Genomic DNA, 24,291 nt, shown 5'->3' on the forward strand with positions numbered 1-24,291 from the left:
CTTAATTTTGTTTATTGTTGTTTTATGACTAAAAAAAACAATCCTTAAAAATCTTAAAAGTACATTTGAAATGTATTGAAAATTGATAAATTACTTACAATAAAATAACGTTATAAACACATTAGTTTATGAAATGTTCGTAAAACAATATTGTAAAAATATTTTCCCATGAACTCTACGGAAATATTAAAAATCGACTTAGCTTTAAAAATGCTATATTTTATATATTATGAGCAATTGATAAATCGAATACAAAAACCAAAAATTCAATGAATTTTTACATAACATGTTTTGTTTGCCTTGCACCACTGTGCAATAGCTCAAATGCGGCTTTGGCTCTAGTTGGGCTCTAACGATTTTACCGTTATCAATCGAAGCAGCTGTTGGTCAACTGAATAATGTTAGGCACTCATTAACAAGCGTGAATTTGAGAGAGTAAGAGAGTGAGAGAGGGGACTTTACGGCGCGTAGCTCAATTATATATATTTATTTTTGCAATTTACTTTGCCATTCTTGGACGCGCGCACATGTTGAGCGCTCTGCAGCAGTAACAGTGGCAGCAGCAGCAGCAGCAGCAGCCTGGGCACACTTGTCGCTCATTAATAAAAGTTTGCCCAAGCAGCGAGCGCCATTATTTTTGCAGGTATAGAGACATTGACCAGCAGCAAGCAGCGAACAGCGAGCAGCATCCCACGCGCTGCTCTTGTCGCAGTCGGCGTCGCTGCTCTGCTCAACTGTAAACATTCCAGTGGAGAGTGCAGCTTTCACTCAAATATTGAGCCACAGCATACACAGCAGTTGAGCTGCGCTCTCTCTCTCTCTCTCACTCTCATTCTCTTTGTCGCCCTCTTCACGTATGTCTCTCTCGCTCTCGGCATCTGTCTCTCTTTGCCGTGGATGCTTGGAAGGCTCGACTATTCCTGGCGCTCTGCTCAGGTCCATGGTCGTGCGAAAAGCTGCGTTGAGCGCATTAAGTCGTTAGGGTACAACCAGACAGGACGCAATCTACTCGCAGAGCTGCTCGCGTTAGCTTCGATGTTCGTCAAGCGTCTCTTAACTGCGCCCAACAGTTTGTGCAAAAACTAAACTCAGAAGAGCAAAAGCAAAGGCAGAAGTAAATTCAAATTAACTTCAATACCTAATTAGATTTGAATTAAAATTAAATTAGAAATTATTAAAATTAATAAATATATATAAATATATACATATTTTTGAATATATGTATATACATATTCGAAACGCTTACAACTAGCTCAAGTGTCGCGCTCCGCTTCGACAACAGCAACAGCAGCAACAACAATAAACTTCTCTATCGCCTTTTTGGCATCGCCCGCGCGCGCGTTTCAGTGTGTGCGTGTGTGTGTATGCGCCTGCCAGCGTGTGTGTCTGTGAGTGCGTGTATGCGTGCAACAAAACTCCAACTCAAGTGTGTTCACAACAACAACCAAAAATAAATTTTTAAATTTTAACAGTTCGCAGCAAAAGCAATTAAAATGAAATCTTAATACAATCCGAAGGTAAAGAATTACAACTTATTGTATACAATACAATCTAAGCTCTCGCCCAACCCAAGCCCGCTTCCTCATCCGCATCCACACTGAACTTTGTGCAACAGCTTAAAAGTATGCTATGACTTTTTCTCGCTCTCTGAAAATTTGTAATTGTTGCGCCTGGTCGTGCTGGGCTATGTGTGAACTAGGCACTGAAATGTGAAAGGGGAAAAGCACTAGGCGAGATTTCACTAGGTTATTTAACGCTCATTTAATTTGCATAAATTAAGTATTGACTAAAGTGTGTTTAATTCAATTCGAGTGCAACTGCAAATTTCAAACATCATTTATTTTCCATTAAAATTATTTATGCAATGCAATTAAAAGGTGTACAATATATGGATACAAAATATATAGCGAGAACACATATTATTTAAAGTGCTTGTGTTTAATTATAAATCCCAGTGCAGAATATTTTCCACTTGCTGTTATCAGAATTAAAAGATAATTAAAAACAAAAAATCTGATTTTCTCAAGTAATGAGAATTTTTTGGTTTCTGTTTCCTATTATTTTAAATAAGTTAACTAATTTTGCATAAACCCAAAGTAACTAATTTGTATATCCCTTCCAAACTTGTTTATTATTTATTATTTGTTTTCAGATTGCAGAAAATAAAATTCCCTTTAGAGCTTTTGTCGATTGCTGTTTCAATGTCATAAAAAAGTGATTTTGGTTGTGGTTTTAACGATTTGTGGTTTCTGCTTGGAAAGAATAAATAAATTTCGTTTGTTTGTGAGAGTGCATTAATTACATACCCTTGAGAATATGTATATATACATATGTATATACATATATGTTCTTTATATGTATATTCATGCAGATCATTTCAGTTTAAATAAAGAATTTAAGTCCTGTTATTTAATTTCTGTTATATTTTCACATAACATTTGTGAAATATTAAAAATGAAGATGATGATTTGTATTAATGTTGTCATTAAAAAACCCTTCTTTATAAACTTAGTTAAAAATTCCTAATTTTTTTTTGTTTTTTTTTTTTTTGAGTAATAACCTAATTTTGTAATAAACCATTTTCTGAGCTAACCGCTCACTTAGGAATATTATAAATAATAGATTAATGAAGCAATATGCATTTGCTTTGTACCGAAATACCTTTTTCAGAAATATGATGAATATATTATAAAATAAGAAAAAATATAATAATGAAAATTAAAGGGAAAACTGTTTGTTGCTTCATATATTTAAAATATAAGTCAGGAAAAGATTCCCCATTATTTAATATATTTTATATATATGTTTTATTATTTTTATAAAAAATAATTAGGGCAAAATCTAACTACACTTCATATACATATAAAGCTAAAACATGTTTTGAAAATGAGTTTTTCCATATTTGAAATGTACAATAAATAACTAAATTAAATTCTCAACGAGTTCGCATTTCAATTAAATTCAGCTCAGAAGTATTTAAATTTAATGCAAGCTTTAAATTTAATTTGGATTTTATGCTTGCTCAAAGTTTATTCAATTTAAAGTCAAAAGTAGTTCGTATTTGACGTTCCACTGCGCTTCACATGTCAGTTATTTGTCTCATAACTGTTGTGTCTGACAGTTGTTGGCACAGTGGTAACTGACTCTAACGAACCAGCTGGCCGAGTGCCAGCCACTTGCTGCTGCTGTTCACGCGTCGTATGCGTAATAATTAATGAATTACTGAATAACTCAATAATTTATAACAATTTATTGATAGATAAAGTCATCTTTATTCATTCTTTCACATTTGTGCCTGGCGCTGCGGTAATTAAATTTTAATTATGAACAACTTTAAATTGCAATTTGCATTGTGCCCAGATTTTCAATGTTCGCTGCATTTGAATTGCATTTTTGCGGTTTCTGCTCCCGCGGGGGAGTACGCAGGGGGCGGCAAATGATTGAGTGGGGCTTTAGAGTGTTCCACATGCAATTAACTTTTGCCCTGCTATCAATCAGTGTGAGAAACTTTCTATGCTGACCACACCCACTCGTCAAGTGCCGCCTTATCATTCAATTTACTCCAAAAAAAAAAAAAAAAAAAATTGGCAAGGAAAAGTTTTGTTATGTGTTTGTTGCGTGTGTGTTTGTTTCTCTGATTGGCAAGTTATGTACACACACACACACACACACACACACACACACACACACACATAATCACTCAGACACACACGCAGATTTGCCATCAATCATTTGGTCTGGCACATAGTTTTAAAGAGAGAGAGAGAAATTGTTGCTGCAGTCATCTAATTGGACTTATCCCAAACTATTGTGGTACTTTTATACAACGGATGAAACCTCTATGAAATTTAATGAAAAACACATTTGAAGGGATCATTGAATTTCCTACATGTTATATTTACTTTAGCTCGTACTTTAGTTGAAGTAAGAATATTGCCATCGGGCGTTCCCGACTCTAGATTACTCATATACGGCCAGATCCATACATTTATTTTCCGGTTTGACATGTTTTTGGTTGCTATTATATTTTTGTGCAAATCAATAGAAGGTGTAAAAAAAATATGAGTTTTAATTCACGATAATATTATCGGATTTTCATATAGATTAGATTATTATTTGATAAATTGATTTGCTACTCAATGTTCAAGATTATTTTTTTGCAAGTTTTTAAGTGAAGTAAAACATCTTCTTTTAAATAGTATTAATAAATATTTGTATGAAAACAGAAAGGGTCAAATCAAGCGGCAGTTCCTGCTGCCATTTTTTACGCACACTTCAAATTATTTTCTCTTCCGCCAATTACTTGATTTATTATACATACATATTTATTCTTCACAAATTAAAGATCCAATAAATTGTCAGAGTTCAATAAATAAATATTTTCATTTTTATTTTTCTTATTGTACAATATGTTTTAAATTTCGATTTCAGTGCGATACATCCATTCAGCATAGTTTCAAGGGCTTCCACGAATATTTCCAGAAGTATTTCCTCCCTTTAACGCATTTTATCCCAGTCACAATTCCAGCGAAAAGCCTCAGAGCATTTTCCTGGTTCGTTTTTATTATTTTATTATATTTTTTATTTTTTGGTTGATCTGTCAGAGAACGAGGTTATTGGTGACATTATCGATTTAAATTGCAGTTTCAAATCTCGTGAATATTTCTACAGCATTTTAAATTCAAGTTTGCCTTTGGCAAATGCAGTTGCACTTTGTGTAGTTCTACGATTTTATGTAAAGAAATGGTTCTCCATGCACTCATAATTACGATTGGCTACAATAGTTACTTCAACATTTAGATAAAATACCTCTAGTCGAGGCTGTTCGGCTATGAGATAACCTCAACTCTTCGAATAGTTATTTCAGCCTTATACAAAATTCCGAATTCTATAAAATAAACACAAATCTATGTGTGTTGGAAATATTGCTGCTTTAGCTATACAGATGTAGCAGATATCGTTTGATAGCCGATAGAGTTTTTTATAGATTACAAAAAACGGGAGTAGTTATCGATTTTTGAAAACAAATTCGATCTGCCCGTGATATATAAGGGGTAAATCGGCTGAGCTCGTCGCCTGATATCTGTCACGCCTTCTTTTGCCTGTTTTCTTATTATACCCTGAACCCATTGAATATGGGAACTCAGGGTATAATGGTTTTGTGAAAAGTATGTAACAGGCAGAAGGAATCACCGTAGACCCCATAAAGTATATATCTTCTTGATCAGCACGACGAGCTGAGTCGTCTGTCCGTCCATCCGTCTCTATGAACGCCTATATCTCAGAAGTTATAATAGCTAGAGAGCTGAAATTCGGTATGTATGCTCGTGTATACCATACGAAGTACAAGTTTGTCCTTTTTTTTATAAATCATTCGATAATTTTTTTTATCGAGAATAATCGAAAAATTGATTTGGTTTTTTCAGCCTCAAATGAATACTTTAGACCTGGAGACTTTAGATTTCCTGTGTATATGCATATGATGAATACAAACATTTTGTAATTCACAGATTTTGGATACCACGTCCCCTTCGCCCTACATTTATAAATTTCACACATTTATTTCAAGTACTATAGAGCTGTGCTTTAGAATGTATATACATTTTAATGTCATGATTACGTCCAGTTTCATTAGGATATTCCGTCTGCAAAACAAAAAGTATTCAGCAAATAAATTCCCATAATATTGCCCACACTGCAGTGCAGTTCAAGCGCAGTCGCTGCTTACTGCGCAGTTAGCAGAGCGCGGGCTTATGCGTGCGTGTGGGTGTATGTATATGTGTGTGTGCATAAAAGAAGTGCAGAATGGAGGGCTTAGGGTATTTCTTAGTCGATCACTCTCGACTAGAGCCTTCTTACTTGCTTTCCATAGGTTCAGGGCTTAAGCAATCAGTTTCTAGTATTTCTATCTATATAATCTACAACATGTACTTCTAATATTTTTACTTTCCGTATAGTAATTCCTTGTGATAGTTAATAAATCTTAATTTTATAAACTTTTATTATGTGCAATATTTATATTCAATTAGAAAGACTTCTAGAAACTTCTGCTTCAATTAGCTAACATTTAGTTACCTTAAAAATTATCTTATTTAGATTCAATGTGATTGCCGTCCATAGATTCATGCTGGGTGCAGCTGCTCGCCATTAGAGCTCCAATTTAGTCCGCCTCTCTTTCATCAATGCCAAAATCAGCTTCAGCTGCTGACGCTGACGCTGCTTACTCCCCGACTACTCCTTGTCAGTGTCATCTATCAGTGTCCAGTGTTTAGTTGAGCCAGCGGCGTTTCACCTGCTGCCTAGCCAACACACACACACAGACACACACACATGCTTAGAGACCTGCCCTAGCTGTCATTCAGCTTAAGCTATCTTCATTAAAATCAGCCCGCTTCAAAGATATTACCAAACATAGCTCACTGTTGTCCTCTCTTTTTGCTGTTGCTGTTGTTGTTGTTGTTGTTGTTGTTGTTGTTGTAGGTCCCTGATAAGCGACAGTGTAGACATCATAAAAGCATATACATATATATACATGTATAAATATGTGTGCGTGTGTATGTATCTAACACACCTAAATGCTAAAACACAAATTGAAGGCACAGAAAGAATGAACACCAATACATATCAAGCCGTCTAAATTGCTCCACTTTATATATGTATGTATATATGTAACCTATATATGCATGTGTGTGTGCGTGTGACGCCCCCGCATTCTGTGTATACCCCAAACACTTAAACATAAACACGTTGTCTGTGCGTCTGACTCGAAGCGCGCGCGTTTCTCTGTGCTCGTTCACTTTTTTTTTTGTTTTTTTTTTTTGCTTTCTCTTCCTCGTGCGTCTACGCACAATATGTTTCGTCTTTAACCCAGCCGAAAAAGCTTCAACAACCCCCGCACCAGCTCCCGTTTTTCCAACTCTCACTCAGTTTTCACGACCTCTCGAATGGAAGTTTTAATGTGATTTCTCGTATTAATTTCGACCTCGTCATCGTATTGCTGGCTCGCCCTTTTCGTCCTGACTGTCGACTGTTGGCTCCCTTCGCCCAGCTCCGTTCCTCGGCATTTTCTATTTTGTCTTCACGCACTTTTATTGCTCATTCGCTCTTGCGTCTGCGTTTTTGCTTTTCTATTTGATTTTGTAGCACGTCGCCGGCATCGAATTTTCTTTTATTTTCTTGCATATTTTTTCTTTCTTCCGAATTTCTTGTGGAGCTCGATGCTTTCCCCGGGTGGCAGCCCTAACTTTAACCTTTTCTGCTGCTTTGTGTACGGCTCCCACCCTGACCCAGCTTCCGCCCATTGCTGCTCAAGTTTTCTGCTTACTCGTTTATGTCCATCATATGAAACGCGACTTTGTTGCACTAAACGTAAGTTGGAAGATTTACAACTTTCGGTTACCCACAAATAGTGGAGGCAGGTTCAGGCGTCGAAAAGCATGTAGGAACGCGAGGGAGGGCACACTTTTGTTAGATTTCACATTTGATAGTCAGGTAAACTCACACACACGCATTTATTTAGTTCTTATTTTATTACAATTAGTTTATTGATTAATAATTTGATTTATAATTAATAAGAATCTCATATTAAAATAAAAACAATTTTACAATTTTACAATTGAATAATTATTTAGAATAAATTTATTATTTTTATTATTATCATTGTATATTAATTATTAAATATATAAATTATTATATATTCAAAAAGGAAGCTAAACTATATTATAAGTTAAGCTCGATTTATTTTGAATTTTGAAGTTGTTCAGTTCTACGCTGAAGGTTCTATTTGAAAGATTTCTCTTCTCTTCTCTCATATATTAAAAGACAGATACGTTTCTCGAAATAAATTTTCAAAGCAAAAATAATGAATTTACTAAGGATCACTTTAGATTTAAGGCAGCCCGTTCGGCGAGTCCTTGAGTGCATTAAACGCTGAGTATCAAATCGAAATTTGTGGCAACCAAGAGTCGTTGCAGTTGCTGCAACATGTGGCAGACAACGTGCAGCTTAAGCAGCCTCAGCTCGCATCCATCATTGTTGCCACAGCTGGGGCTCGACTCCGTGTCCCAGCGACACGAACTCAGCCATGTTTATGTTGTTACTATTGTTGTTGTTGTTGATTTTATTTTTTAATGGCCACGCAGTGCGGCAGGCCAGTGTTGAGGTTAGGTGGCACGATTGAAATTGTGTTGCAAAAGTTTTTAATTGCTCATTATGTTTGCTTTGGCTGTGTTGCCCGCCGCAGAGTGTTGCACGCTTGGTTAACTGATTTTCATCATAGATCAAAAGCCTATCCTAATCAGGAAAAAAGAAATCATAAATAAAGAGCAACGAGGCAGGAACGGAGGAGTCAGCAGCACCAGCAGCAGCAAAGCAAACAAGTTGCAAATCTATTGTTGTTGCTGTCTATCAGAGAGTGCCTATCAGAGAGAGCAAGTATGTGCTTCTCTGTGTGTGTGTGTATATATATGTGTGAATTGGAGCACATAACAGCAACAGCAACAACAACAACAACAACATTCGCTCATCTTTCGCCAACATGCGCCAGCCATAAAACACTTAAAGGAGCATTTTTGCTGGCGTGCGCAGATTTATGACAATTGCCAGCCAAGGGTTAATTAAATAGAATTCCTAAGACTCGCCCGAAAAATATCAGCTACTAACCCAAACAAGTTCTAATCCAACTGCTGCTCAAATTGCTCATACATAAATATATATATATATATACATATATACATTCACTTTTTGTATGCGTAGCAAAAAGGACTCTTCGACAAATGCAAAAAAAAAAAAAGAAAAAACGAAGACATGGCACACAGGACTCGCCTGGCTGACTGCCTGGCTGGTTGGTTGTTATCCCGACTAGCGGCTGCCGTTTGCAACAATTGGCAGTCTCGGCAATCGTTGTCCTCGTCCTCGTCCTCGTCGCTTCCAAGTGTAAACACAGCTCGGCAACTCTCGAGCTGTGAGAGCCTGAGCCACTTCCAGAATTTTTCACTCAAACTCAAGCTGCGAATTAAAAAAAACTCAGCCTCTCGCCAAAACACACTTGCGCTCAAATTTTCCATCAATGAACGCTGAGTTCTCTGAACTGATAACAGAGACAGTACACATACACACACACTCGCATGCACACACACACACATACATTGAGAGACGCACACAAATAGAGATGCTTAAAAAGCAGTGCAAATCAGAGTGCGTGAAAAAAATTATAGACAGGAATGATAACATGAGGGACGCCAGAGACAGTTGCCCGGCAGACACTCTCCAAGCAAGGCCTTGTAATGGAATGGAAATGGAAATAATTGAACAGAGACAACACTGACATTGAAAGCAATATATGTAGTTGAATTTTAATAATGTTAATTGTAATTGCTTTTATAAATATTAGTTATTCTGCCTAATTTATTCAAATAAATATATAAAATTAATAATTCTTATTTTATTCTTATTTATCTACTTTGTTATAATTGGTTATATAGTTATGTTGTCATGTTGTGTGAAAATATGAGCAAATATTGCTGTAAAGTCCTCAATGGGTTGAGATTTTTCATCAATTATAGTGTTAGCCAAGAGCTGTGATTCCAAGTCAATTACAAAAAAAAGGGCCCTTTGGCACCCTACAAAAGTAAATATTTAAATAATTATCTATGAACAGAATAAATCAAATTAATAAATCATATTTATATAATCAATTTGCGAACCTGAGTATAAAGAATGCTATTGACTTGTAAAATATATACCAATACATAAAATAAAGCACCTTATTTTTCTATATACATACAACTTTTTTCAAATCACATAATTATTTTCGTAATATACTGTATTTTTTATCAAAAAACAATTGCTGTGAACTTGACGAATCTAACAAAGAAAACTTGCCCCTTAGTCAAGTTCATTCTAATTCGTTGAAAGTTTAGTATTTTTATAGGATGCTATCTTAAACAAATTTAAACAAATTTCCGACTTCATCAAAGTTACAATGATGTACATGATGAACATTTAAGTCTCAAGTTACAAGTTTTTTCTAGCATGCAAAACAAGTTACATTTGTATGCTTACAGGCAACATTTAGCAAAATCTCAAAGGTTGACGGTTTTACCCGTTAAATCAGAAATAGTTGCAAACAATCTTGAATACTATTATAGAGTAGTGTAAGTTGAATATGCGGAGCTGCCATCAAATTGAATTTAGAAGGAAACCAAACCGGGAAATCAGCTTCTTATATGTCTACCAGCTCTAAACTTGAAACTATCAACGTGTGCCCTCTGCCCTTCCCTTTGCCTAGTAACGCTGTGCGTAACAGCGCGGAAACGTTTGATAACGCCGCGCGCATAAAAGTATGCTACAAAAGGCAAAGGCAAAGGTGATGCTATCCTATGTTCTGCTCTCTTCCTCTCTGCTCCTATTCGTGTGCCCTGTCGGTCGAGGCATAAGCACAAGCCAAAGGCGGAAGTAAAAACGGCAGCGAGCAGACAAGACAATGAAATTGTCATAAATAACAACGCTCTTTAGCAACACCAAACACAGCAATGACCAACCAGCCGAGTGATTTCCTTTCCATTCTCCTCTCTCTCTTTCTCTCTCTCGATTTCTCTTTGTATTGTTGCCTTGCTGCCCATATTTCGTTCAGCTTTCGTTTTTTGGATAGTGGCTCAACTCTTTTGCTTTTGACATTTCTGTGTGCCCCAAAGGGTATTTAGAGGGTATATTAAATTGGCGCGCTGAGGAAGTAGATAACGTTTGAGCAACGGCGCTCAGTTGGCCACTTGGCAAGATTTCTGATTCACAGAGCATTCTGCAACACTGGAAGGCCCCACGTTCTTCAAGTTCATTCAACATTAATCCATAATGTCGGGCTGTTAAATAACTGTTGCACAAAAGTTAACTCTGCCCATTGATTGTTTCACAATAAATTAAATAAATAAATAAAATAGAAATGGTTAGATAACCACTAGTGAAACAAGAAAAGTTTCTTTTTTTTTTAATTTTGAAAATTTAACAGAAATAGTTTCTACATTTTTTTGTATACATATAAACAATGTAAAACTGCAAAGATAGAAGAAGAAAATAAACGAGAAACGATTGCTCAAAGAAGAAATAATAGATCTGCATTGCATATGTACAATATTTTCCATTATATGTAATATCGATAAATATCGTTTTAACATATCGAAATTGATTCAATTCGATCAACGTTCTATGGTGCCTTTTCATGTAGGGTATTTGGCTAGCCTTTCACATAGCTTTCTGCCACTGTTGCCAGTTTTTGTTATCCTTTTATTATAATACTTTTCTTGTTTTTTTTTTTGTGCTCTTTTCATTTTTTTGTGTGGTTCATGGCTCGCTCTCATAACGGAAATTTCAATGGCTGCTGCTTAAAGTGACTTTTGTTCAACTTTGCGCTCAGCTATCCAAACAGACGAGCACTCGTAGCACTCATAGTTATCTAATCGAGCTACCAGAGGACAGGGAGCAGCCGCATTAAACTAATGCTTAGTTGCTTTCGTTACAGCTTTCGAGTGGCGACCCTCGAAACTTTGTCAGTAAATCGTGGCACGTGTTGGGGGCACGAGTCGGGGCGTGACAAGGCGAATTGCTTCCCATGCTGCTTCTTACTATTCTTTTGCTTTGTATTGAATGGGATGTTATGAGCTGTGACAGTTTTGTGAGCGGCGCAATCGAATGCTGCGAATGCTTTCCAGACACTTTCACAAATATGATTGGGCATAACTGTTGGGCAAAGTAAATTAAAGCCTCTCTCTGCTCCGGTGTTTAATTAGAAATAGTTGAAAATTCCCAGCCTCCGCCCAATAATGGCTCTTTCACGACCTACAAGGACCTGCACTTCAATTTCAATTGGCTTTTGTGCTGTAATGCCCAGAAACAATGCAACAGGGTGGCTACTGAAGATGTTTATTTGCACGGCTTTACAGAACGCTTGACGGCGGACAGTGCGCAATAATGCCGCAAATTGCGTGCAGTGTTGGGCAACAATAACAACAAGAACAACAACAATAACAGCAGCAGCAGCAGCAGCTTAATTTGTGGCCAGCTCTTTTGTTCATCAGCAAATTGGCAGTGAAACCAATTGCCACAGCTATTATGTTGAGGAAACAAATATGATCAAATTACATCGCTGGCAGCGCTTACAGATAAATGGGATGGCTTATCCGAAGGCATTTAATTACGAGCTGTTACGGCTCGAAGGAAAAAAATCTTAATGGTTCGGGTTCTTTTTTTTATAAATCAATATGGAAACCATTTTAAGGAGGAGAAAAAGCATTCCTTTGAAAGTAGCTTTAGTGTGGCCCAATATGTTAACGTGATAATCACTGAAAATTTTATATATGAGCGACTATAGGGATTTTTTCGAAATTAGTTGTAGTAGTAGTAGTTGATTTGAATTAAGAGAAAAGAATGGCAGAGAGATTGAGGGACTCTCATTGTAATTTGGTTAAAATTCACTTTAAAAAGGAAGAGCAAGACGATAATAGAGGTGCTCCAACGACCACTGAGCCTGATTTATTATGTTCATACGAAGTAGGCTATATATCCACTCTCAAAAAGTACAAAAAAATATATATATATATTTTTGTATATTATAGATATAAAATCCTTTTTATGAAGGGAGAACCTGTCCATGAATATTATTCGCTTACAACACAAATAAAAGCGTTACCTTTTTTTTTTAAAAAGCAAAGCATACTTTTAGCTAATTTCCCATATGGAATTCAAATACTTTTCCGAATATAAATATGCCTATATTCATATATATATACATATTTGTATTTAACTAACTTATAAAAGACAAATAATAGTTATGTTATTTTAAAATCTGTTTGTAATTTAATTTTTAATAAATATTCAAATGGATATAAAAATTAAAAATGAATTAAAGTCAAATATCAATACGTTATGGAATTCAATGTAAAAATCTGCTCTTCATTAATCATTCATTAATTCGCTCTCATTTGCATGTTTCACAATAGCTAATTTAGCAAATATTGTAGTATATAAAATAAAATGAAACAACCGTAAATACTCATGAGAATTTATCTTTTAATCTCTTCTTATTTCTTCTTTTTTAATACCGCACAGCAAAAATGCAATTACGCATTTAATTTAAATAAGGTTTTTTATATAATAAAAAGCGAATCGTACACCACATATTAATGCGTAATGCAAATATTTAAATAAAATTGAAGCCATAAAAAAAGAAAACAAAATATTTACAAAAGAAATTGATAAACCTCATAGAGAAACCAACAATAACAAAAGTGTTCATAATTATAAAGGAAAATGTAGTTAAAAAAAAAAAAAAAAAAACAACAAACAAAAAATTAAAATAAAATAGTCTAAAATGCTAAATTCAAATTGCATCTGTATCTTTGTATCTTTTCTCTGTATCTTTTTGCATCTAAATAACACTAAACTAAACTCAAACTCAACTCGACTAAACTAAACTAAATAAGCTAAACTTTGCCAATTAATAACAAAAATGCAAACGCAATTCCAACCCAGATCAAAAATATCAAAAATACCAATTCAAATTCGATTCAGTCAATCAGCCAAGCAACCAGCCAATCAAGCGCCCAATCATCAATTGCAACTGCCATTCAATCATTCAGCAACATCTGCAACAACTACAACCACAACAACAACAAAAGCACACACAATAAATGCAACAACAAATGGTAATAATAATTAAATAAATCCCAAACGCACGTCATTAAATTCACCACTTAAAACGAGTTTAAAACCAATGAAAGCCTAACAAAACGCAAAGAGCTGAAATAAAACAAATCATTAAAAAAAAAAACAAAAACAAAATAGCTATACAAATATTTTTGAAATAATTTCTCAATTAATTATGGAACATTCATCAACATATTTGTTGTGTTTGTTCCATTGCCAAAACGAAAAAAAGGCCATCGCCCGCTTCCAGCTGCAGTCATCAGAGCAACAACAACAGCAACGACAACCACTGAGGCAAGTTAATAGCGAGACAACAAAAGCAACAGCCACAGCCAACCAACAACAACTGAAGCTACAACAACAACAACTCAACGCACGTCACTCAACACTTTCGCTGGGTAAGTACAACGAATATCCCATACTTGCAAAAAAAGGAAAAAAAAAAAGACAAAATCGACTCAGCTAAGTTAGCGAAATGCGCAAATTTAATTTGCGCACAATTTTCAGTGCAGTCAACTTCCAAATGGAAATCATAAAAGCAAATTCCAACGGAACGCACTTTGAATACTCTAGAAAATGATAAGGATTGGATAAAATATTCTCAAAGGAAATAATAATATTAGCATAAGACATTTGTGCGCATAAAATTTCTTTTGGGATACGCAGTGGGAGAATAGCGTTAGGAGAGGTCGTCTAAATATTTGAATATATATATATATATATATATATATATATATACATACATACATATATGCTAAAGCATGTGTTATACATAGATATACTAATATCGGGTGACTTTTGCTTGTTTCTCAACTTGAAAATAACCAAAGAAGCAATTCGAATTGAAGGAGTATTATTCCAGGATACTTATGATTACCATTTTCAATGAGCAGTTATATATACCCAGATGGAGGCAGACAGACAAACAATTATTGTTATCGATCCAACATCATGAGAATTAATTTAAAAAAAAAATGGGGGAAAGTATTTATTGATGCGAATTTCTCGTATAAGCATTGCTAAGTAGTAAGCGCACTCTCAATTGCGTATAAGCGATGCTTAATGCCGTATGCTCCACTAGCATGAATAGTGCATGGAGAAGAGCTTGTCGGAGCGAGTGTCGTCCAGCCATCAAAAACGGACTGAAAATACATTTTAAATGGCGATAAAGCAACTGGCAACTGCGGCGCGCCGTCGCTCATTGCAGTAGGCAGTAGGCAGCTGGCAGTTGCAATTGCAGTTGATATTTTTTGGCTGTTATGAATTTTGTATTAGGTCCATGTGAAAATCCAATAAAAATCACCGAAAGCAATTTTCGTTAGATGCACAAAAAACAGGAATAAAAGAAAAATTGGAAGAAAAACAGGAGATTGGTTCGATGACTGTAGTACAATTTTTTTTTTGCATCTCCAGCGAATGTTTCGCATTCAAGGCGCTTTTCAAATGTTGCAGGAGTTCTTTTTTATACACACCACACACCGCATACATACAACAGTTGAGCAAAAATTTGTTGCAATTTATCGTAATGGATTCGCAGGAAAACGTGTTTCGACACGTCATTTTTTTTTTTTTTTTTTTTTTTTTTTTTTTTTTTTTTTTTTTTTTTTGTTGCCCTTGCTCTGCCACCAAGCGAATGTTGCTTAATTTGCTTTTTATTCCACTAGAGGCAAAAAATACACAGAAATGCGAGTCATTCGTAGCAAATGCTGTTTTTTGCCCTCCTGCTCGAATCGTTGTGAGATATTTTGCTTCCCTGCGAAAAATAATTGCTTCTCATTGAGTGCTCAGCATCGATTGCAAGCCGAAAATTTTAATTTGTTCATCATTAAATAAAGAGAGCTATTTAAAAGGGCTTCCCTTCTTATTTTCTATTATTCATGTATGAGTAATTTGCTTGATTTCCAAGAGAAGAACAAAATGTTAAAGGAAGCTTTAAAGTGAAGTAAATTTCTTTGTTAGCGAGAGGCAAAATTCTCGTAAACCAAAATTACATTTAATAGCCGAAAATATATTTTATGGGACACTTTTATGGAACAAGTGATTTTTATTGTCATTTAAGTTGTTGAAAAATTTTGTAAATAATTTATTTGCCCCATTTTATGCAAAATTCGTTTTCATTTTTTTGTTTTTTTTTTTTTTTTTTTTTGTTTTTGGGGGGGGGGGGGCAAATTAAATTGAATTGGCAGCTGATCGATTGATTCTAATTCAATCTTTCAATTATTGATGCTATTTTGGTATTGAAAGAGCAATCGAATTTTATTTTTCATCGAATTTCTTAGAAGGTAGAACTGCCTTGGCGGCTATAAAAGAATCTATATATATTTTTTGGTAAATGGAAGTTTGAGGCATGATTCTATAACATAAATCCATTTAGGGATGTTTTTTTTTTTTAAATTGCCATTTAAGTCATGCAATTGAAGAATTTCAATAAATTGTTTTCCCTTATATATTTTTGTTCGTTTCTCTAGTATACATTCTGATACATCATACATTTCTGATCCTTCGGCAATGTTTTTTAATTAACACTTTTGTGCGAAATCGCACGAAATGCGTTTAGACACGCATTTCTCGAACGCTTGTATTTCCGCTTTTAAAAGGGCATCATCTAATTTAAATGCAGAATGGCGTGTTTTGCGCTGGTCAGCTGGTCCGGTCAGTCCGTCTGTCCTTCAGTCAGTCAGTCTGTCAGTCTGTCAGGCTGTCGGGCTGTCGGACGTTTGTCATTTTGCCTGAAAAGTTCATTTCCCCAGTTGTCAACAGTTTATAATAGTCTTTGCCTTTGTGCGCTCGGGCCAACCAAGCGAACCGAAACCGAACCGCTCCAAACTAAACCCAGCTGCAGCAAGAGTTAGTGAGGATTGCCATTTGTTTGATGTTTCACTAGTAGTAAGCGTGTGTGTGCGTTTGTGTGTGTGTGTTTGTGTGTGTGTTTAGCTAGCCATTTCTCCATGTCTGGCACTGTCTCGGGGTCTATCTTTCAATTCCAGCTGGTTTATTTCATTGCTGCACAGGCAACTGTCCCATGCAAATCTGCTTTGCTGATTAAACCTAAATAATGTTGAGCGCTTCCTTTGCTGTGGCTGGCTTCAGTCTCAGTCTCAGTCTCAGTCTCAGTGTCAGTCAGCCTGGCCCCGTCCCGCCTCGGCTCGCAGCTCCTTTTGTTTGTTTGCATCTGCTGTTTTATGGCCAAACGCCACAGTGTATAATGGCTATGTGATTAGGTCTGCCCGCCCGCACAAGCTCACTGGGGAAATCACGTTAGGCCAAAGCAAAGTTAATGCTTTACCCATCACGCATAAAACATTTGCTTATTGAAACCGAATTGTATGAAAAATTCAGTTCAAAGTTACTAAAAGGGGTTGTCTTTAAAGTGCAATCAGGATTATTAATATATTAATGTCCTTACTTAAGCACAATCAGTAATGGGTTATGGGAAATATCCATTAGCTGTTCCAAGCACAATTTAATATCTGGGAAATTGTGCAAATAATATAAAGTATAGATACGTAGTAATAGGTAGGGATGTTACGAATAATCATAATGATACATGATACACAATAAATTGCTACTGTTGATTATTGAATCGTACCGATTAATTGAAAGTAAGTATTAGGTAATCGAATAATTTTTTTATTACTAGTAATACGTATCTGTACTATTGGCAATATCTATTAGCCAAATATCTTTAGTTTTATATTTCATCCTAAATTTTGTTTATGCCTTAGCATCTTTCATAAGAGATTTTAATGTTGAGTATTAGGTTACGAGAATATATACAAGGATCCCTTTATATTATTTCTTATACATCTACAAATTTGGAAAATGTATATATTTCAAAACATAAATTTCTATAGAGACCCTAAAGTAGAATGGAGAATACATAAAAATATATTTATATTGGAATCTTACAACTTTAATTGTTACATGCGAACTATTTAAACTTAAATAAGTAATCAATTATATTCATTTCCTATTTTTGTTTAGATGTACAACAGCACAATTATGTATATATATGTACCCAGTCAAGTCCATTCCGCAGATATATAAATTCGCTAGCATTAACTGTAGCCAGCGGCAACTCAATCATTGCCTAAGCTCTAGTTAAACTCTTCTTCTTCCTGGCCAGGCAAGGGCATTAAAAAGTTGTCATGCAGCTGCAGCTAGTTTTTTGTTCGTACACGTTTTTACCTCTTGCTAAATCTGAGACAATTTTCAACTTATAAGAGGCCTGCCTGCATTTGTATAATAACACAGTTGAGCTGCCGGTTGCAACCGGCTGCTTCCGTTGCCGTTGCCGTTGTCGTTGTCGTTAGTGTTGTCCTCGTGTCGCCGTATGTCCTGGCAACCTGCCTGCCTGCCTGCCTGCCTGCCTGGCCACTTGTTGTTGCACAGCTTTTCTGTTTTCCTTTTTTTGTGGCAATGGCTTGTGCTTTATTTCCCTTTTAGCCTGCTGCACGGCTGTTGCTGATGCTGTTGCACGTAGCACAATTTCAATTTAATTTCTGTCTGGGCCCTTCGGCTGCGTCCTGCACGTTGCTCGGCCATTGTCTTTTGCTTTGTTTGCAGTGCCATTTCCTTTGCGCCAACATGAAATTAACTTGTGTATTTGTATTCGTATATGATACTCAACTGCAACAACAACAGCAGCTGCCCAAATAGATTATAGCTGCAGATGATATCTGAATGAAAATTCATGTGTTAAATTTTTGGTTTTTCGGTCAAGCATTTAATTAAAGGCCGTGACTGAAACTTCTTTGTAATCCCATCTCAAGAGGCGGAAAACTAGGCGTGGAGGTGCTGAAATAGAAATAGAAGTGGAAACAAGTAACTAATTCAAGTTTCTTTTAGCTGTGGATAGTAAAAAAAAACTAATTTCTATAAAATGTGCACGAGTCTTAATTTAAAATTTGCGCGTGACAAGAAAAAAAATTTAAGTCTCTAGCTCATATATCTTCTAAGGTCGACGCGTTCATACATAAGGATGTACGGACAGACGGTCAGCCATGTACCTCATGGGGTCTGCCACGCCTCTTTTTTGCATACTTTTAATGTCCAATATACCCATTTCCCATTTCAATGAGGATTAGGTATGAAAACAATATGGAAAAGCAACTCGAAAATTCTCCAAGGTATACAATCATTATTAATGTCAAAGATGTTTTCTAGCTTAAAACAGTACCTATATGTTTACTTATTTAATAACAGAGTATATAGCTCTAATTGCCTGACCTTTCCAGCATTTTGTTCTTCTTTTCTTGGTCCAACAGCTGCTTCTTTGGCGTTTGGTGACTGTTGTAATTACGAAGTACTTGTTGTTTGGGCGCTTGAGGCTAACAAAGGTCCCATGGCATGAGCATGCTCTGCCCACAGCCCGACACCCTCGCTGACTGCAGAGTGCGCTAAGAGCGCGGCAATAACCGCACTTGAATCGCGCGCGCAGAAGTATGCAGCGTTATTTGGCCAAATGACTTTTGACGCTCGACGCTCGACGCATGGCAATATTTGCATGTGGCTTGTGTGTGTGAGTGTCTGTAGGAGTGTGTGTGCGAGTATTTATCGGCATGTTAGTGCCGTCGAGTGCTGGCCCCTTGCTGGGAAAGGCCAGCTTCGAGTGACTTTTAAATATATAAAGCGAAAAAGAAATAAAACAAGTAAGAAGACTCTAGTCGAGACTGCTCGACTAGGAGATACCCTGAACCCTCCAAGCTGATATTCTTATCATTCTGCACTTCTTTTATGCACGCACACATACATACACATGCATCCACCCTCACGCGCCCGCGCTCTGCTAACTGCGCAGTAAGCAGCGACTGCGCTTGGGCTGCGCTGCAGTGTGGGCGATAGTATGAGAATTTACTTGGTGAATAACTTCGTTTGTAAACATACGATCTTAATGAAATTTTCAGGGCGTAATTATATGGTCAAAATGTGTGTACATTCCAAAGCACAAGTCTCTAGTACTTGAAATACGTTTTTTACAAATTTGGGGCGAAGGGGCGTGGTATCCAAAATCTGTTGATTACAAAATGTTTGTATTCATCATATATATATACACAGTAAATCTGAAGTCTCTATGTCTAATAGTACTCCGATGAGGCTCGAAAAACAAAATCAATTTTTCGATTATTCTCGATAAAAAAGTTATCGGATGAGTTATCGAAAAAATAAAGCAAACTCGTACTGCGTATGGTATTCACGAGTATGCACAAAAAATTTCAGCTCTCTAGCTCTTATATCTTCTGAGATCTCGGCGTTCATACGGACGGACGGACGGACGGACGGACGGACGGACGGACCGACGGACGGACGGACGGACGGACAGACGGACAGGGCTATATCGACTCAGCTCGTCGTGCTGATCAAGAATATATATACTTTATGGGGTCTGCGATGATTCCTTCTGCCTGTTACATACTTTTACACAAAAACATTATACCCTGATTTCCCATTTTCAATGGGTTCAGGGTATAAAAACAAAACTAAATATGAAAACCAACAGGAAAACGAAATTCTACCATCGAAATTTGCACATAAATATTTGAAAGTGCATTTCACTCGAATTTAACCCGCATTGATGTACGAATGTGGAACATTTTTGTTGATTAGCTACGCGAGTGTGTGTGGCATTGCGTTGGTATTTGTCTATCTAACTGTTTATATATATGTGTGTGCGTGTGTGTGTGTGTATTTGATAAACAGCTCAGCAATGGATTATTTGCTGGCATTTGGTATATCTGTTTTGGCATATAGACTTAAAGCTAACAATTAGCAGAGGCATCTATGCAGTGAGGCAGGTCGACAGAATTCTGATAAATTGCTCATTCCAATCGTTTTTCAATGAGTTTCCTAAATAAGAATTAGTCGATTAGTCAATTATATATATATATATATAGCATATATAACAATAAAAATTGTTCATAAATTCTTATAGTGCGTCTCATCTAAAAATTATATATAAAATTACAAATTTCATGTTTTTTATGGTCTTTTTTCTTTATAAAAGTCTTATTGCCTTGATATTTCATTTTATATTTATTTAATGTTTTGTCTAGCTTGCTGATAAAATTTGAAACGTAAAATAATATTTTGTTATTTATTATTATTATCTATTATTATTTTTATTATCGTTTTGGCTGCTATACCTATTATTGAAAATAAAATAAAATAAAATAAATAAACACAGATTAAAGGGAGCTATCTGATTTAGAATATAATCAAAATTATATGTATTCATCTATTTACAAACCTGAGTTCTGCTTGCATTTTAAAAATTGTGTGTTGAAATGGCAATTTCATAAAGCGTTTATATTCTATTGAATTTATAAACATTTTTGTACCCTGAATCCATTGAAATGGGAAACCAGGGTTTAATATGTTTGTGAATAATTAAAGTAAGTAAAAGTAACGGACAAAAGGAATCATCGCAGACCCCATAAAGTATATATATTCTTGATCAGCACGACGAGCTCAGTCGATATAGCCCTGTCCGTTCGTCCGTTCATACATTTCAACATTATGATTACGTTCTGAAAGTTTCATTAGGATTGTTAGTCTACAAATATATTCATTAAATAAATTCTCATAATATTGCCCACACTGCAGTGCAGCCCAAGTGCAGTCGCTGCTTACTGCGCAGTTAGCAGAGAATATCAGATTGGATGGTTCAGGGTATCTCCTAGTCGAACAGTCTCGACTAGAGCCTTCTTACTTGGTTTAGCAATGTTTGTACTATATTCTGATAATTTCAAAAGTTGTTATTTCTTTTTTTTTTTTTCAAGAGATGTTTTCATGCGTTTCATGAGACGGACCGGCAGCTCAGATCAAGAGCACGTTTACCTCTTAGTTTTGCTGGCCACATAAACATTTATTCATATAATAATAAGAATAGAATTCTTCTTCAATGTGGTTGAGAAATCGTTCAGCCCCATGCATATTTCATTTTCTTATAGCCTTTCTGCCCCTTTGCTAACTAAAAATAACAGTTCTTTGCTTATCATAATGTGGTTTAATATGCCATTGTCCCATGTAAACAATTCGATTACAAAATTTTTTGTACTTTGCTCAAAGTGCAAGCAGCATAAAATGCAAGCGCCAAAAAATCGCTTTAGCTGGCGATTTTTACGCTTCCTAAAGCATAAACTCAAACAAATTTGCTCAGCAGAGTGTGTCTGTGTGTATGTGTGAGTGAGTGTGCCATAGGGTTCAATTATGAGCCGAGCTCTGTTCAGGTGAGCAAACGCCTAAAAGTGTATCCCCAGCTGGGGAAACGGGCTATGCAAACAAGCAAAACAGTTTGGTAACTCTGCCAATTCAGCGGGCTGCCGACTCTGCCGCTATAATGTGTGAAAAATATGTAGCGCCTCGCCAGGTGTAAAGCTCTGTCCACAGGGAACTCACAAAGCACCTTCAACTTTGAGTCGAAAGGGACTCAATTTGCGCTCGTCCTGCTTTTGTTTTAGCTTTTGTTGTCGCGCCTAAGCGACTGCAACTTTTATTGGCAAAAAAATGGGTTGCGGTCAGGTGAGAGAGAACGAGAGAGAGAGAGAGAGAGAAAGAGTGAGAGGGGGAAATCTCAGGAGGCGTAGAGTGGCTTTTCAATTTCAAGGCTCATTGTCTATGACTCAGGCATTGGTGAAGCATTAAATTAACTTTAAAACTTTGCGAACGCAGCAGAAAAACAAAACAAAAGGGAAAACTAAACTTGAAATTAATTAACCACGACAAGGCCAAAGCAATTTCATAAAAAACAATGAAAAATACAAATACTGCCCGGCAACACGCTTCCACACTGGCAAAAATCAAGTCCTAGAGCAAATGCTACCGAGTCTCTGCAATTTAAACTTTTACAGCATTTCATTTCATTTCCTGCCACATAACTCATAAAACCCCTAATTACGCGAACAGCTGACGCAAGCCAGAGACAAAATAAAGCCAAAATAGGGTGGATGAACGCTAGGGCCAAGGGCCAGCCAGAAAATAAATAAAGATGAGAGGCACGGAGAGGGCTGTCGGGCGATAGCCCCCAGCTATGCCCACAACAAAGACAAATTCGCGATTTGCTATAGCAAAATATATAATATTCTGTTTGAGACCGCGAATTAAATAACTTTTGCAACTTCAAATGCAATATTTGAAGACTGGCTGAAGCAAAAAATACAGTTTTAGGAGGAGAAATTATCCTGATGATAGTTTTAAAAACTTTCATAAAAAGAAGGAAGAAGATTTTCCTTAAATAAAGAATATTTGTTTAATATATTTATATATTAATATAATATTTATTAATTTTATTAATATAATATTTATAGTTTATTATAATAATAAAAAAAAAATTTCTTTTTAATATGGAATATTTTTATAATAAATATATAACCTCCCATAAAAAAAAAAGAAAATAAATATCAAGATTATACATATACACATATTATATAAAATATTGAAATTTTAAATATTATATGTTATTATTAGTTTTCATATTGTATTACTCTAATTATGATTATTAATTACTTTTATTAACATAATGTATTTTTAATAATTATGATATACAATTCAATATTATAATTATTATTAACTTGTATAGCGTATTCAAAATATATTTTTCAGAACTTTTTATTCAGATTATGAATAATATTTCATAGATCCATAGCTTTTCGAGAACAGAGTGCCTTGCCTGCAATACCCTGTAAAGTGCCACGCACGTATACGTTTTTGTGGCTTGGCCGCGCCAGCTCGAGGGGGACGCCTGAAAGCATGCTTCGTTGCTGTTGCTTCTTCTTCTACGTTTTTAACGGAACAAGCGGAACGAAACACACAGCCTCGCCACATGTATTTCAATTACTGCATTTCTCAGCCAGGCCCCAGCTTCAGCCCTAGCCTCAGCCCCATTTGCCTGGCCTTCTGCCTGCTTCTGCAACCCCCTATGGGCTCGCTGTCCGAGCATCAGTAACGCGTTTGTGCGCCCCGCCCATTAGGCAGCCGCCCTTGCAAGCATTTTTTATGGATTTTTAATTTGCGCCAGGCGCGCATATTTTACTCCTCTTTTTATGTATTTTATTTTTTATTTTTTTGCATTTTAACGTATTTTTTGTTTTTGGCTTTGTTTTTGCGCGTTTTTTGCGCAAATTCATTGTTTTAATTTACTCAAGTTTGTTGACCGAAAACAAAAACTAATCAATGTGGGCGGGACCGAGGTGCCAAGTGGTTGAGAGGCTGACGGGTTGACGAGTTGAGGGAGCTGAAGGGCGTCGCGTCGTGGCAAGGTGACAGACGCAAACAAACGACAGTCGGCTGGTCAGTTAATGAGGTCAAAGCCCAAAATAGGGTTAAACAGTGTGCACAATTTTTAATTAAACATTAAGTCTGGCCAACTTTTTGTTGTGGTTTCTATTCGACGTGGCCACAAAGAATGCAGTCCGTATGGACGTATATATATATACACACACTCGCACATACATATATATAAATCTATATATACTTAACCGCAGAGCAGTAACTTCCAAAGGCGAAACTTGCGAAAAAGCAAGCAAAAGTTTAAAGGTGTAAATGTGTAAAAAGTATGAAAGGGGAATCGGCTAATGAGATAGAGTTAAAAGAAAA

At 36.0% G+C, this 24,291-nt stretch overlaps 1 protein-coding gene across 8 annotated transcripts in view; it reads left to right on the forward strand.

Moving 5' to 3' along the window:
- The first annotated feature begins 951 nt into the window (after positions 1–951).
- Positions 952–24,291, forward strand: part of nAChRalpha6 (nicotinic acetylcholine receptor alpha6) — a 137,027-nt gene continuing 113,687 nt past the window's right edge. For 5 of the 8 annotated variants that reach the window (XM_030385786.2, XM_030385785.2, XM_030385784.2 and 2 more), the window contains exons 1-2: positions 952–1,517; positions 13,102–14,096. The gene's annotated coding sequence lies outside the window, so the exon portion shown is untranslated. Of the gene's footprint in view, positions 1,518–13,101; positions 14,097–24,291 lie in introns of those variants that run through there. The other 3 variants (XM_030385783.2, XM_089256984.1, XM_089256982.1) reach the window with 2 other exon arrangements.

This window comes from Drosophila navojoa, chromosome 3 (genome assembly GCF_054131105.1).
Source record: "Drosophila navojoa isolate 15081-1374.11 chromosome 3, UAZ_NAV_1.0, whole genome shotgun sequence".
Lineage (NCBI taxonomy): Eukaryota > Metazoa > Arthropoda > Insecta > Diptera > Drosophilidae > Drosophila > Drosophila navojoa.